Below are 12,281 nucleotides of genomic sequence, written 5' to 3' on the forward strand. Positions count from 1 at the left end.
AAACAACTGGATTCCCAGGCAGAAGTTTGTTGCAGGGATGGGGCCCTCATGGAGAACCTCTGATAGAGCAGTGCAGAAGGGAAATGTGGGGTTGAAACCCCCACATAGAGTCCCTGCTGTGGCACCACCTAGTGGAGCTGTTAAGAAAAGGGCCACCATCCTCCAGACCCCAGAATGGTAGATCTACTGACAGCTTGCATCATGCGCCTGGAAAAGTCACTGACAACGCCAGCCTATTAAGGCAGCGGAGAGGGAGGCTGTACCCTGCAAGGCCACAGGGGCAGAGCTGCCCAAGACCATGGGAACCCACCTCTTGCATTAGCGTGACCCAAATGAGAGACATGGAGTCAAAGGAGATCATTTTGGAGCTTTAAGATTTGACTGCCTTGCTGGATTACAGACCTGCATGGGGCCTGTAGCCCCTTTGTTTTGGTCAAATCTCCCATTTGGAATGGCTGTATTTACCCAATACCCGTACCCCCATTGTATCTAGGAAGTAAATAACTTGCTTTTGATTCTACAGGCTCATAGACGGAAGGGACTTGCCTTGTCTCAGATAAGACATGGGACTGGACTTTTGGGTTAATGCTGAAGTGAGTTAAGACTTTGGGGGACTGTTGGGAAGACATGACTGGTTTTGAAATGTGAGGACATGAGATTCGGGAGGGGCCAGGGGTGGAATGATATGGTTTGGCTGTGTCCCCACCCAAATTTCATCTTGAATTGTAATTCCCACAATTCCCATGTGTCATGGGAGGAACCCATTGGGAGGTGACTGAATTATGAGGACAGATCTTTCCTGTGCTGTTCTCATTATAGTGAATGAGTCTCACGAGACCTGATGGTTTTAAAAATGGGGGTTGCCCTGCACAAGCTCTTTTTGTCTGCTGCCATCCACATAAGATGTGACTTGCTCCTTCTTGCCTTATGCCATGATTGTGAGGTTTCCCCAGCCACATGGAACTATATGGCCAATTCAACCTCTTTCTTTTGTTAATTGCCCAGTTTTGGGTATGTCTTTATCAGCAGCATGAAAATGGACTAATACAGAACTCATCTCTACAAAAAAATTAAAAAATTAGCCAGGCATGGTGGTGCACTAGCTACTGGGAAAGGCTGAAGCAGGAGGATCGCTTGAGCCCAGGAGTTAAAGGGTGCAGTGAGCTATGATGCACCACTGTACCCTGGCATGGGTGACAAAGCAAGATCCAGTCTCTAAAAAAAAGACATAAACTATATCAGGCATGAATGGCTTTTTGTACAGGGTAATTTGAGAAAAGAACTAAGCATATGTGGGCCATGTTTTAAAATTTGAAGTGCAAATAGCTTCATAGAGTTTTATGGGAAATATTCTAACTGGAATCAGAAAAATATTACTGAGTCAACTGCTTTGGCCAAAAAAATTTACTGAGAAAATTGGCAATGCATTTTCACCATTAAAACAGTAAGATTCTGGATTCAGTTGTAAACTTGCAACTTTCTAATCTTAAAATTTAATGCTGTGTAGTGCTTTTGAATTCACAAAGTTTAGTCACATAATATTTTAGTTTCCAAAAATCCAATTAGGTAGGTTTCATCATTTTCAAATTGTGAAATGGAAAATAGGCCCAGTGAGCTGACACAGTTTACTCATGGATGTACAGTGTGTTAGCTTCAGAGAAGAGAGGGATGGAGAAACTGGTAGTGCTTAGTTGGATATAATGGCTGAGCATGAGGCTTTCTTTCATTGCAAATTATATTTTTAAATTTAAAATATGAACAGATTAATACAGGTTTGAACATAATCTACATATAAAATATGTCACACAAGTTAGGTACAAAGCTCTACCAGAGACATTTGAAACCTCTAAGTATTTTTACAGGTCTATATAATCTGAATAAACTCCGCAACACAGTTTGATTAAGTCAAAAACTGACTAATCTGAATTTATAACTGGACTTGAAAACATATGATGGGTGGTATTTTGGATTTTTAGAATTTTTACCACACTGAACTGCTTCCCTATGTCACCCCTCCATTTCATAATAGTACAGAAGTTTCACATATTCCTACAAAATCGTGTTAAAATTCCAAGCAAATGTTTTGGAATTTTCATTACATTCTAAAGTTTTCTCTCTTCATCTTCCTCCACATAGATAATTTTCCAAATTTTTTGAAGCATTGCATTTCAATGAAAAGAAAGTGGGGAGACACCAAGAGGCACTTATGTGTTCTGTCCACAGACGAGGGACTTTTTGCCTGTTTTTTTCATTGACTAGAACAATGCCTGGCACATAGTAGGCACTCAATATGACTGCTAAATGTTGCAGGTAAGCTGAATTCCTCATGTCATTTGTCTTGGTATAATGCTATCCCCCCATCCAGAGGCTTATGTTTTCAGTTATATGGACCAATATGTCTTATTAACAATGTAAACAAGTTTGAATTGGGTTTTCTGTCATTTTCCACTAAAACCATCAATTAGTGCAAAACTGATTTTATTCCTTTGGTTTCTTCCAGGGCTCCATGCTATTCTGGTTCTATTTTCTCTGCTTCCTTCTCTTCCAACTGCCCCTGGTTGCCAGTGTCATCTACGTTGTTATTCTTCTCATTCTCTACCCTTGTTCTTGAAGATTTCAGTCAAGTCCATGGCTACCACAATCAGTAACACTTTGATGATCCCTTACACTGTATGGCTTGCCAAAGTGCTCTTATAAAGCCTAGATTTGTGTATCCAATTGTACATCTCCACTTGGGTCTTAAAGGTCCCTACCATACTGTATGTCCAAACACATTGTGTCAAAGGTCACACCATGTACCATATTTTGTTTCTGATTGATGGCATCACCATAAACCCAGAAACCTGCCCTACCTCACTTCCCATCACATAGGTTTAGTCAGTAAATCCTGTGGTTTCTACTCCCTCATTCCCATGTGCCTCTATTTTTTCTCTCTCTTTTTTAAAATCTTTGCTTTTGAATGGCGGCAGCATATGTCACACGCCTCTTAATCTAGCTCTAACGAATCATTTACAATTCCCCAGATATGCTATTTAGTTTCGTAGCTCTGTGCCTTCACTCACATCATTTGCTTGACCTGGCCCTTTTTTGTCTTCCATGTGAACTCCATGTTTTCTCCAAGAACCAGTTCGAATATTCCGTCTTTAATGCACTTTGTTTTATCTCCATATTCACCTCTACATTGCTTTCCCTCATACTCGGCACTAAATGAATAGCCAACATTTATTGAATGCTTGCTATGTGCCTGGCATTTTTCTAGGTGCTTTACACGTATTGACTCATTTAGTTTGATGAGGTAGGTGCTATTACTAACCCTACTTCTCAGGGGAGAGAACTGGTACAGAGAGGTTAAGTAATTTGTTCAAGGCACCGGAGCTGGGAAACCCAGGCATTCTGACTCCAGGGCCAGTACACTAAGCTGGAGGAGAGAGGAATGCCTGCATGAACTAATAGATTGGCTTAGTTCTTTGTGTGTGTTTGTTTCAAAGAATGTCTTACCCTTAGAACGCACTCAGAATACAAATATTTGGAGAATTAATGAATCCAAAACCATTTCACTAATCAGAGGAGCAGCATTGGTTGAATACACCAGAAACATCTTTTACGTGGATTAAAGTCAATATGCAAATGTTTTAGGACGATCAATACATATTTTAAGGACTTAGTAACTTATTACATATTTGCAGTATCTGTAATTGAAAGCCTTAAAAGATAGTAATAGGTCTGAGAATATTACTTCTTTCCCCCAAAAATATATTTTTTACCTTTTCAGTTTCTTTTAAAAATTTTTGCTGCTTATAAAGAACAGTTTTTCAACGTCTACATCTTTTAAAGCAAAATGAGTTTTAAGCTACAAATTTTGCCTCAAATTCCATTGACTATCCTCTAACATTTCATTTTATGGCTCGAGTTTAGGATCATAGCACCTGGCATGGAAAGGCCTCCAGAGGTCCTCCAGTACAGCCAGCCCCAAACAGGAATATCTTTAGTGTGATCTTTGTCTCGCTTTTCTAGAGCCACAGACAAGCCCACAAAATGACAGGTTTACAGCCTGGATTTGAAGAGTCATTTCCTGTGTGTCTGTAATATTTTGGTATGCAGGGTCTGGAACTCCTCTTTCTTTCCCTTGTTTACCATTTTCTGAAAGGGAGAAACAGAGGATTTGGTGCATGGCATTGAAGTAAAAGTGTAGCCCTTTTCCTGGTATAATTACCTGTCTCTGTTCCTAAATGGGACCCAGATCCTAGCAACCTTCCCTCGCATAACATGCTAGGAAGTTTGCATTCACATTTTAAATTTAGAATTCCTCAGGGAAACTGCAGTGAATTAACAGAGCAATCACTTCCAACTGAGGAGGTGACTTATCTGCCAGAAAATCTCCAAACAAGCCAACTCAGAAATCACTCCTCCAAGGTCTTCCCCCGACACCCCCAGCCTAGGGGCATTTTAAGACCCTGCTGCTAGTTTTCAGTTTGGAGATATAACCGGTACACATACATACACCCTGAAGTGTTCGGTAACCATCAATAGGATATTTCCCTCATTTTTTAGCCTCTTTTGCCTTGAGGCCTTCCCTTCCAATCCTATCCTTAACTACAAAAAGTGGCCTAAAAGCCTTAGCAGTAAAATTTCTTCCATAACATCTGGAATCCATATGTCAAATCTGTAAGGCATAAGCTCTTTTTTCTTTTCTTTTTATTTTGGCTTAATTATTTGAGCTCCAAATCCCCCACTCCAGCCTCTTTTCATACCAAACTAATTAGGGCAATTATCTGAGCCATCCGTGGCTACAGATCAGTTAAACCCTGTTATTGAGGTTAACAAATGAGAGGGTTAATTTTTCTTGACTGCTCCGTAGTTGGAGAAGAAAGATAATAAGCCCTTATATTTGTCGGGTGCTTTTGAGTTTTCAAACTCTCTATTCTCTACACCAAGCTGCCACGCGGGAAAAGGGCTTACTTTGGGGTTCCAGACTGTCTGGAACCCTGAGGTAAATGATTTAATTCTGAATGAAGCACTGGAATTTCCTGCTCTACATGAAAGCGGCCCCTCCAGCTTTGCTGCTGCTCAATACGTAAAAAAAAATTGATGCTGTTCTAAAGAAACAGGATTGCCATTTCTTTAATGCCTCTGGCATCAACTCGGAAATGTTTACTTAAAATCTTAGACAGTAAAGTGGCTTTTTCTAGATAATAGGACAATGTCTTCTGTGTTTCTAACTTACTTAGAAGTTGCTGAATTCATCCAATTGCTCTGGCTAATTATGAACTACTTAGGTTTTTCTATTCTTTTTCCACTTTTGTTTCCATTGCAACAGTAAGAAGACTATCCTGTCAGTCTTGCTGGGCAGCAAACCAGTCCCTAATTTAATCTTTTGCCCTGGAGGTTTATTTTAGATCATGCAGCCCAGCATTGAATGTTTTTTTTAAGCCCAGGAGAGTAGGTAAAGGAGGATTAGGGTTTCTTAGCATTACCATGATTTCAACTAGTTTTTCCAAGTGGGATTTGTGAAAATTTGGTAAACAGTGATGGAGAACAGCTTTTCAATTGCCTCACAGAAATGCCAACGGTAAGCCATATGTCACAGAAGCACAGAAAAAAAAAAAAAAACTCTACATGCTTTTATTACTACAAATATACTTAGCCTTTTCAAGGACAAGATCAATGTTTACAACAAAAACACAGTAACAATTCATTCTACTTAAGTCACATTGTTTTAATTCTCATAGCATCAGTGTTATATAGTTACATATAAATTATTTGTAAAAGTAATACTCATTAAATTTTTTTCTGATGATGAAGATAAGATACATTCTTACTATAGAAGTTCTGAAAGAAAAATTTAAAAATAGAAATCATTATTAGTAGAGAAATCCACTGTTAACATGTTAATAGTATTTTCTTATAGTGTTTTTTTCTATGCACATGTATACATATTCTAAACAATATAGATAAGAATCAAAGGCCGGGCGCGGTGGCTCACACCTGTAATCCTAGCACTTTGGGAGGCCGAAGCAGATGGATCACGAGGTCAGGAGATCGAGACCATCCTGGCCAACGTGGCGAAACTCCATCTCTACTAAAAATACAAAAAATTAGCCGGGCGTGGTGGTGCCCGCTTGTAGTCCTACCTACTCGGGAGGCTGAGGCAGGGGAATCGCTTGAACCCAGGGGCGAAGATTGTAGTGAGCTGAGATTGCACCACTGCACTCCAGCCTGGTGACAGAGTGAGACTCCGTCTCAAAAAAAAAAAAAAAGGAAAAAAAAAAAGAATTCTTGGCCGGGTGTGGCGTCTCATGCCTGTAATCCCAGCACTTTAGGAGGCCGAGGTGGGCGGATCACCTCAGGTCAGGAGTTCGAGACCAGCCTGGCCAACATGGTGAAACCCCATCTCTATAAAAGTATAGAAATCAGCCGGGCATGATGGCAGGTGACTGTAATCCCAGCTATGCGAGAGGCTGAGGCGGAAGAATCACTTGAACCTGGGAGACGGCGGTCGCAGTGAGCTGAGTTCATGCCATTTCACTGCAGCCTGGTCGGGGGTGAGTGAGACTCCACCTCAAAAAAAAAAAAAAAAAAAAAAGAATTCTTTAAAAACCCAATTTTTGGCCTGGCACGATGGCTCACACCTGTAATCCTAGTGCTTGGGAGGTTGAGACAAGAAGATCCCTTGAGGCCAGGAGTTCAAGACCAGCCTGGGCAACATAGTGAGAGCCCATTTCTACAAAAAAAAAAAAAAAGAAAAAAAGAAAAAATTAGCCAGGTGTTGGCCAACGTGGTGAAACCCCGTCTCTACTGAAAATACAAAAAATTAGCTGGGCGTGGTGGCACGTGCCTGTAATCCCAGCTACTCAGGAGGCTGAGGCAGGACAGTAGCTTGAATCAGGGAGTCAGAGGTTGCAGTGAGCCGAGATCATGCCACTACACTCCAGCCTGGCGACAGAGCAAGAGACTATCACACACACACACACACACACACACACACACACACACACACAAAACAATTAGTCAGGTGTTATAGTGCTTGCTTGTAATCCCAGCTACTCAGGAGGCCGATGTGAGAGAATCACTTGTGCCTAGGACTTCGAGGGTACAGTGAGCTATGACTGTACCATTGCACTCCAGCTGGGTGACTGTGTTAGGCCTTGTTTTGTTGCTATAAAGAAATACCTGAGATTGGGTAATTTATAAAGAAGAGTTTAATTGGTTCACGGTTCTTTAAGCTCGACGGGGAGCATGGTGCTAGCATCTGCCTGGCTTTTGGGGAGGCCTCAGGAAGCCCATAATCATGGCAGAAGACAAAGTGGGAGCGGGCATGTCACATGGCAAGAGCAGGAGCAAGAGAGAGGAGGGAGGTAAAGTGCCACACACTTTTAAACAACCAGCTCTCACAATAACTCCTTCATTATCATGAGGACAGCACCAAGGAGATGGTGCTAAACGATTCATGAAATATTATCCTTCATGAGCCAATCACCTCCCATCAGGCCCCACCTCCAACACAGGGGATTATATTTCAATATGAGATTTAGGGGGACAAATATCCAAACTATATCAGTGACAGAATGAGACTTTGTCTTTCATAATTTTTATGCCTGTTTGACTTTATTTAATCAACAATTTATCCACTGGACATTAAAATGGTTTTCAAATTTTTCACCACTATAAATAATGTTGAGACAAACATCTTTGTAAATAAGCATTTGGATGTAGTATTTGATTATAAAACTACTTTTTGTGAGTAAGATTTCAAGATGAAGTCGTGTGCATTTAAAGTTTATCTAGTTGACTTGACCTCCTGCTTCTAACTTCTTGAGATCATATTTAAACAAGAACTTTCAAAACATTTCTACATATCCTTGAAGTCCGAATTGTTCAGTCCCTTGCCAGAAGCCAGCTCTTTATAACAGCAATTTGGCATTTCTAATATGTCCTCTTTTTAGCTGCTGTCAAAAACCACATTTCTTTTTAGACTGCTCCAAGAAACTACTCATCAGCGCTCAAATTGAGAACCTACTTATTTTGCCTTCTGCAAAAGGAATTTGTGGCCACAATGCACTAAAGACAAATTTGGAGGTGAAAAGAGGACTGGGGCAAAAAAATAAAGCAGACTGGGCCTTTTCTCCCTCATTTATATATTATCGACAAGATTATTGCAATTAGCAGAGATACACCTTAGGTGGAGCTAAAGGCTACTGAAGCATTACACATGGTGGCCCGGCAGGCAGCCCTCTCTGATGCCCCATAGTAGCTGGCTGGCCTCACTGTGGCAGTCACCCAGAGCCAACTATAAGGGAACACCTGCTCACCCAAAAAAGAAAAGAAGGAAAATTCCTCCTTATCTTTGCTTGTAGAATTGAGGAAATTCCACAACTGGAGTTCCCAATAAAGCATTAACCAGAGGGTTAAAAAGCAGACTCTCAAGAGATGAGCTACTGGGGAGAAGTAACATTATTCTAAGTCTCATCTTGCTACTTAATCACACTTACATTGTTAGCTCACTGCTGGGCATATTTTACCCTCCTAAGGAGATCAGGGGCTGCTGGAGAGTGCACTGGAGCCTTATATTTCTTCTGGGACTACCTCAGGGACCCAGCACAAAGCAGTAAAGGTAGAAATTGTTCAATAAGTAACAATTTGTTCAATTGAGCAAATGAACAAACACCATCTTAGAGCAAATGAGTTTTCAGGTCTTTTCCTGCCAGCTTGTTTGTGATAGGGGCACTAAGCAAACCAGCCAAGGAGAAAAGAGGCCTAAGACACAGCAGTTTGCCCATGTCTTGATTTCCTTGGGCTGGCCCTGAGCGACGCTAATCAAGGCTGGATTCTGACTCCTGTACCTCAGGTAATCCAACTAATAAAAACCTTCCATTAACCAAGATCCTCCCCTTTTCTCTATTATTAGGGAAAAAAAACAAGTTATGAGAAAACAATAGGGATTTCATCTTAAATAAAATGACTTCGCAGGCTTGGCCTTTAACTGGGTATAAATTCAACCCAACCTCCCAAACCTTCTCAATCAATGTTTCCCAAAATGTGTTCCAGGGAAAAAATGGAAGAGTCTCTGAGAAAAGGGTCCATTAAAGTCCAAAATTCTCCCCTCCTAGCGATCCATTAAAAAAAAAAGAAAAGTTTTAAAAGCTTTGAGGAGTCATTAAATAAAGAAGCCTCTTTAACTTCTTGGCAAAGTGTCCCAGTGTCTCAAACTTGGTAAAATTTGCAGAACAAACTCTGAGACATGCTACTGTCCACCAATGATAATACTCTTTCCTGTGGAATGGCAATGCTCACTTGGGCTTACACTGGTGGGGATGAGAAACTGATCATTGATTATTCAAAGGGTTAGTGTGTTCTGTAGAGTGTATTTTCTTTCTTTCTTTCTCTCTTTTTTTAGAGACGATGTGTTACTCTGTCGCTCTGTCACCCAGTCTGGAGTTCAGTGGCATGGTCATGGCTCACTACAGCCTTGAATTTCTGGGCTCCAGTGATCCTACTACCTCAGTCTCCAGAGTAGCTGGGACTACAGGTGCACCACTACACCTGCCCAATTTTTTTTTTTTTTTTTTTTACTGACAGAGACTTGCTATGTTGCCCAGGCTGGTCTTGAACTCCTGGCCTCAAGAGATCCTCCTGTCTTGGTACTCTGGGAAGCCAAGGCAGGAGGATCCCCTGAGGGATCTCTTACAGGCATGAGCCACTGCACCTGGCTATTTTCTAAATTATTTTTCACAATAGTTGAATCAAATATATATTTTTATGAGAAGTACAAATTAAAACTACTTATAAATGGTATTTCTTATCAACTGGGGATTAGAAAAATTCCACTTAGCAACACACTCTGTTGGTAAGGCTATGGGAACACAGCATGCCCTTACAATGTGGGTAGGAAGACAAAATAGTCCAACCCATAAAGAGAGCAATTTGACAATATCTATAGAAATTACAAATATATTGACTCTTTGATCCACCAATCTCACTTCTGGGAATGTACCCTGGAGCTATGCCTGTCCGTGTAGGATATAGGTACCAGGTTGTTAACTGAAACATTGTTTATAATAGCAAAATACTGGAAGAAATTCAAGTGTTATAGGGGACTGGTTAAATAACTACGGTACAATGGAACACTACACAGTGGGGAAAATGAGGAAAATAAAAAAGTCTCCATATGATTGTGGAAAGATATCCAGTATATACAATAAAACGAACTGAGGAAGTTGGAGAAGATATATTTACTTATACTACTCTTTGTGGAAGAAAGGGGAAGATAAGAATATATATTCATACTTGCATTTGTATTAGGAAATACTGTCACCATGAAAGAAACCAATAAAAATATTCACGTATAGAGGGCAGGAGGAGTTTGGGGTAGACACTGACAATATCAAACTTTAAGCCCTGTGCTTCCAGAAAACAATGAAGGTTAAGAAATTCCCAACCCACTAGGCGCAGTGGTTTACACCTGTAATCCCAGCACTTTGGGAGGCTGAGGCAGGCGGATCACCTGAGGTCAGAAGTTCAAGACCAGCCTGGCCAACATGGTGAAACCCCATCTCTACTAAAAATACAAAAATTAGCCAGGTGTAGTGGTGGGCACCTGTAGTTTCAGCTACTCGGGAGGCTGAGACAGGAGAATTGCTTGAACCCGGGAGATGGAGGTTGCAGTGAGCCGAGATCGCACCACTACACTCCAGCTTGGGTGACAGAGAGAAACTCCATCTAAAATAATAATTAAAAAAAGGAAATCCCCCATTCTTTGTGTGCCAGGAACCAGCGAAGAGCACCTGCTGTCTGAGGTGAGATCCAACTCTGTCCCTCTCGGGACTCTCATGAGCCCCATGTATGGTGATGCCCTTGCTTATCTGCCCCTTGCCTTCTCTTAGAAACATTCCTCATTGATACACATTCTCACTATTACAGTAGCCAGAATAAAATCATCTCCTTAATTGACCAGTGCATTTTCACAACAGGATTGGGAACAAGGGTGTGTTCCCCGATACACATCTCTGTGTTTATCTTTTAATATCATTTTAATTTCTATGTGAAATTAAACTATGTGACTGCATCGTCTACTTTTAAAAATTTACTTAAAAATACAAAACAAGCAAAATAATTTTCTGATTAATGGCTTTATTGAAAGTTCCATTAACCAGAAAAGCTCAGTCCCAGCATCCCGGTTAACCTTGTCAGGATAAAAGCACATCCCACTTTTCAGTGCTCCTTTTCTATGGAGGGATGAAGTGCTGGCTCACTGACATGCACCAGCCTTTCCCTTCCTCGTACGTACACTTGTAATAACAGGAGGCAGACAGAAAGAAAAAAGAGGGAAAAGACATGAAGCAGTTTTGTTCTCTGGTGTACGTTTTTTAACCCCTGGCTGATAAAATTCTCTACTTTCAGTCCATAATATCACCTTCTACCACAAAAACAAAGGAATGTCATGTTCTCTTTTCACCATTTATTCCTGCCCTTTGGGGCTTCTTTCTCCTTCCCCCTTCCGTTTTCATTAAGGTTTTGGAAGCCTGAGCCTAGATGTACCTCGTGCACGCTCTCTTCCCGCTTCTTGCTGGCTGGAACTTGCCATGGTGGCCTCGCTTTGATGACAAAGCCCTATGAGAGGGCACAGCAATTTCCTAAAAGGAATCTCAGTCCTTGAGTGGTCATGAGGAGCAAATCTACCCTGAAGACCTAGACCATTCACACTAAAACTGAGATATAGAGGAAAAAAAAACTTCTTTTCCAGGTGGCATGGCTTAACTTCATCCTAACATAGTTTCTTTTGAAGAAAATAGAAAGAGTTGTACTACATGATCTCTAAGAAGCTTTCTAGTACCAACTTATGTGAATCAAAGCATGATATTGTCACTGTAAAGGGTTCGAGAGGCTTCAAATCATAGCTTTGTTTATAGAGCATGTCACTGGTCACAGCTGTGATACATTTGCTACTCTGTGCCGTAGTGGGTAAGACCTGGATCTTGGGTTCAGCCCTCTTGAATTCAATTCCTGCCCCTGTTCCTTACTACCTGTGACCTTGGGCCAATTGCTTAAGCTATCTGAACCTCATTTTCTTATCCATAACATTCAGATAATACTAGGAATAATTTCTCAGCATGAGATAATCCAGGAAAAGTCTTTGACTAATAATTAGTTCTCAATAAATTATAGTGATTTTTTTTGTCACTGTCATTGTTATTGTTGATACAACCTTTGTCAAAAATATAATCCCCAACTGTAATACTCTTTGTATGGACAACTTTTGTCCAATTCTGATTATATGCTTTATA

This window comes from Mandrillus leucophaeus, unplaced genomic scaffold (assembly GCF_000951045.1).
Source record: "Mandrillus leucophaeus isolate KB7577 unplaced genomic scaffold, Mleu.le_1.0 Scaffold235, whole genome shotgun sequence".
Taxonomy (NCBI): domain Eukaryota; kingdom Metazoa; phylum Chordata; class Mammalia; order Primates; family Cercopithecidae; genus Mandrillus; species Mandrillus leucophaeus.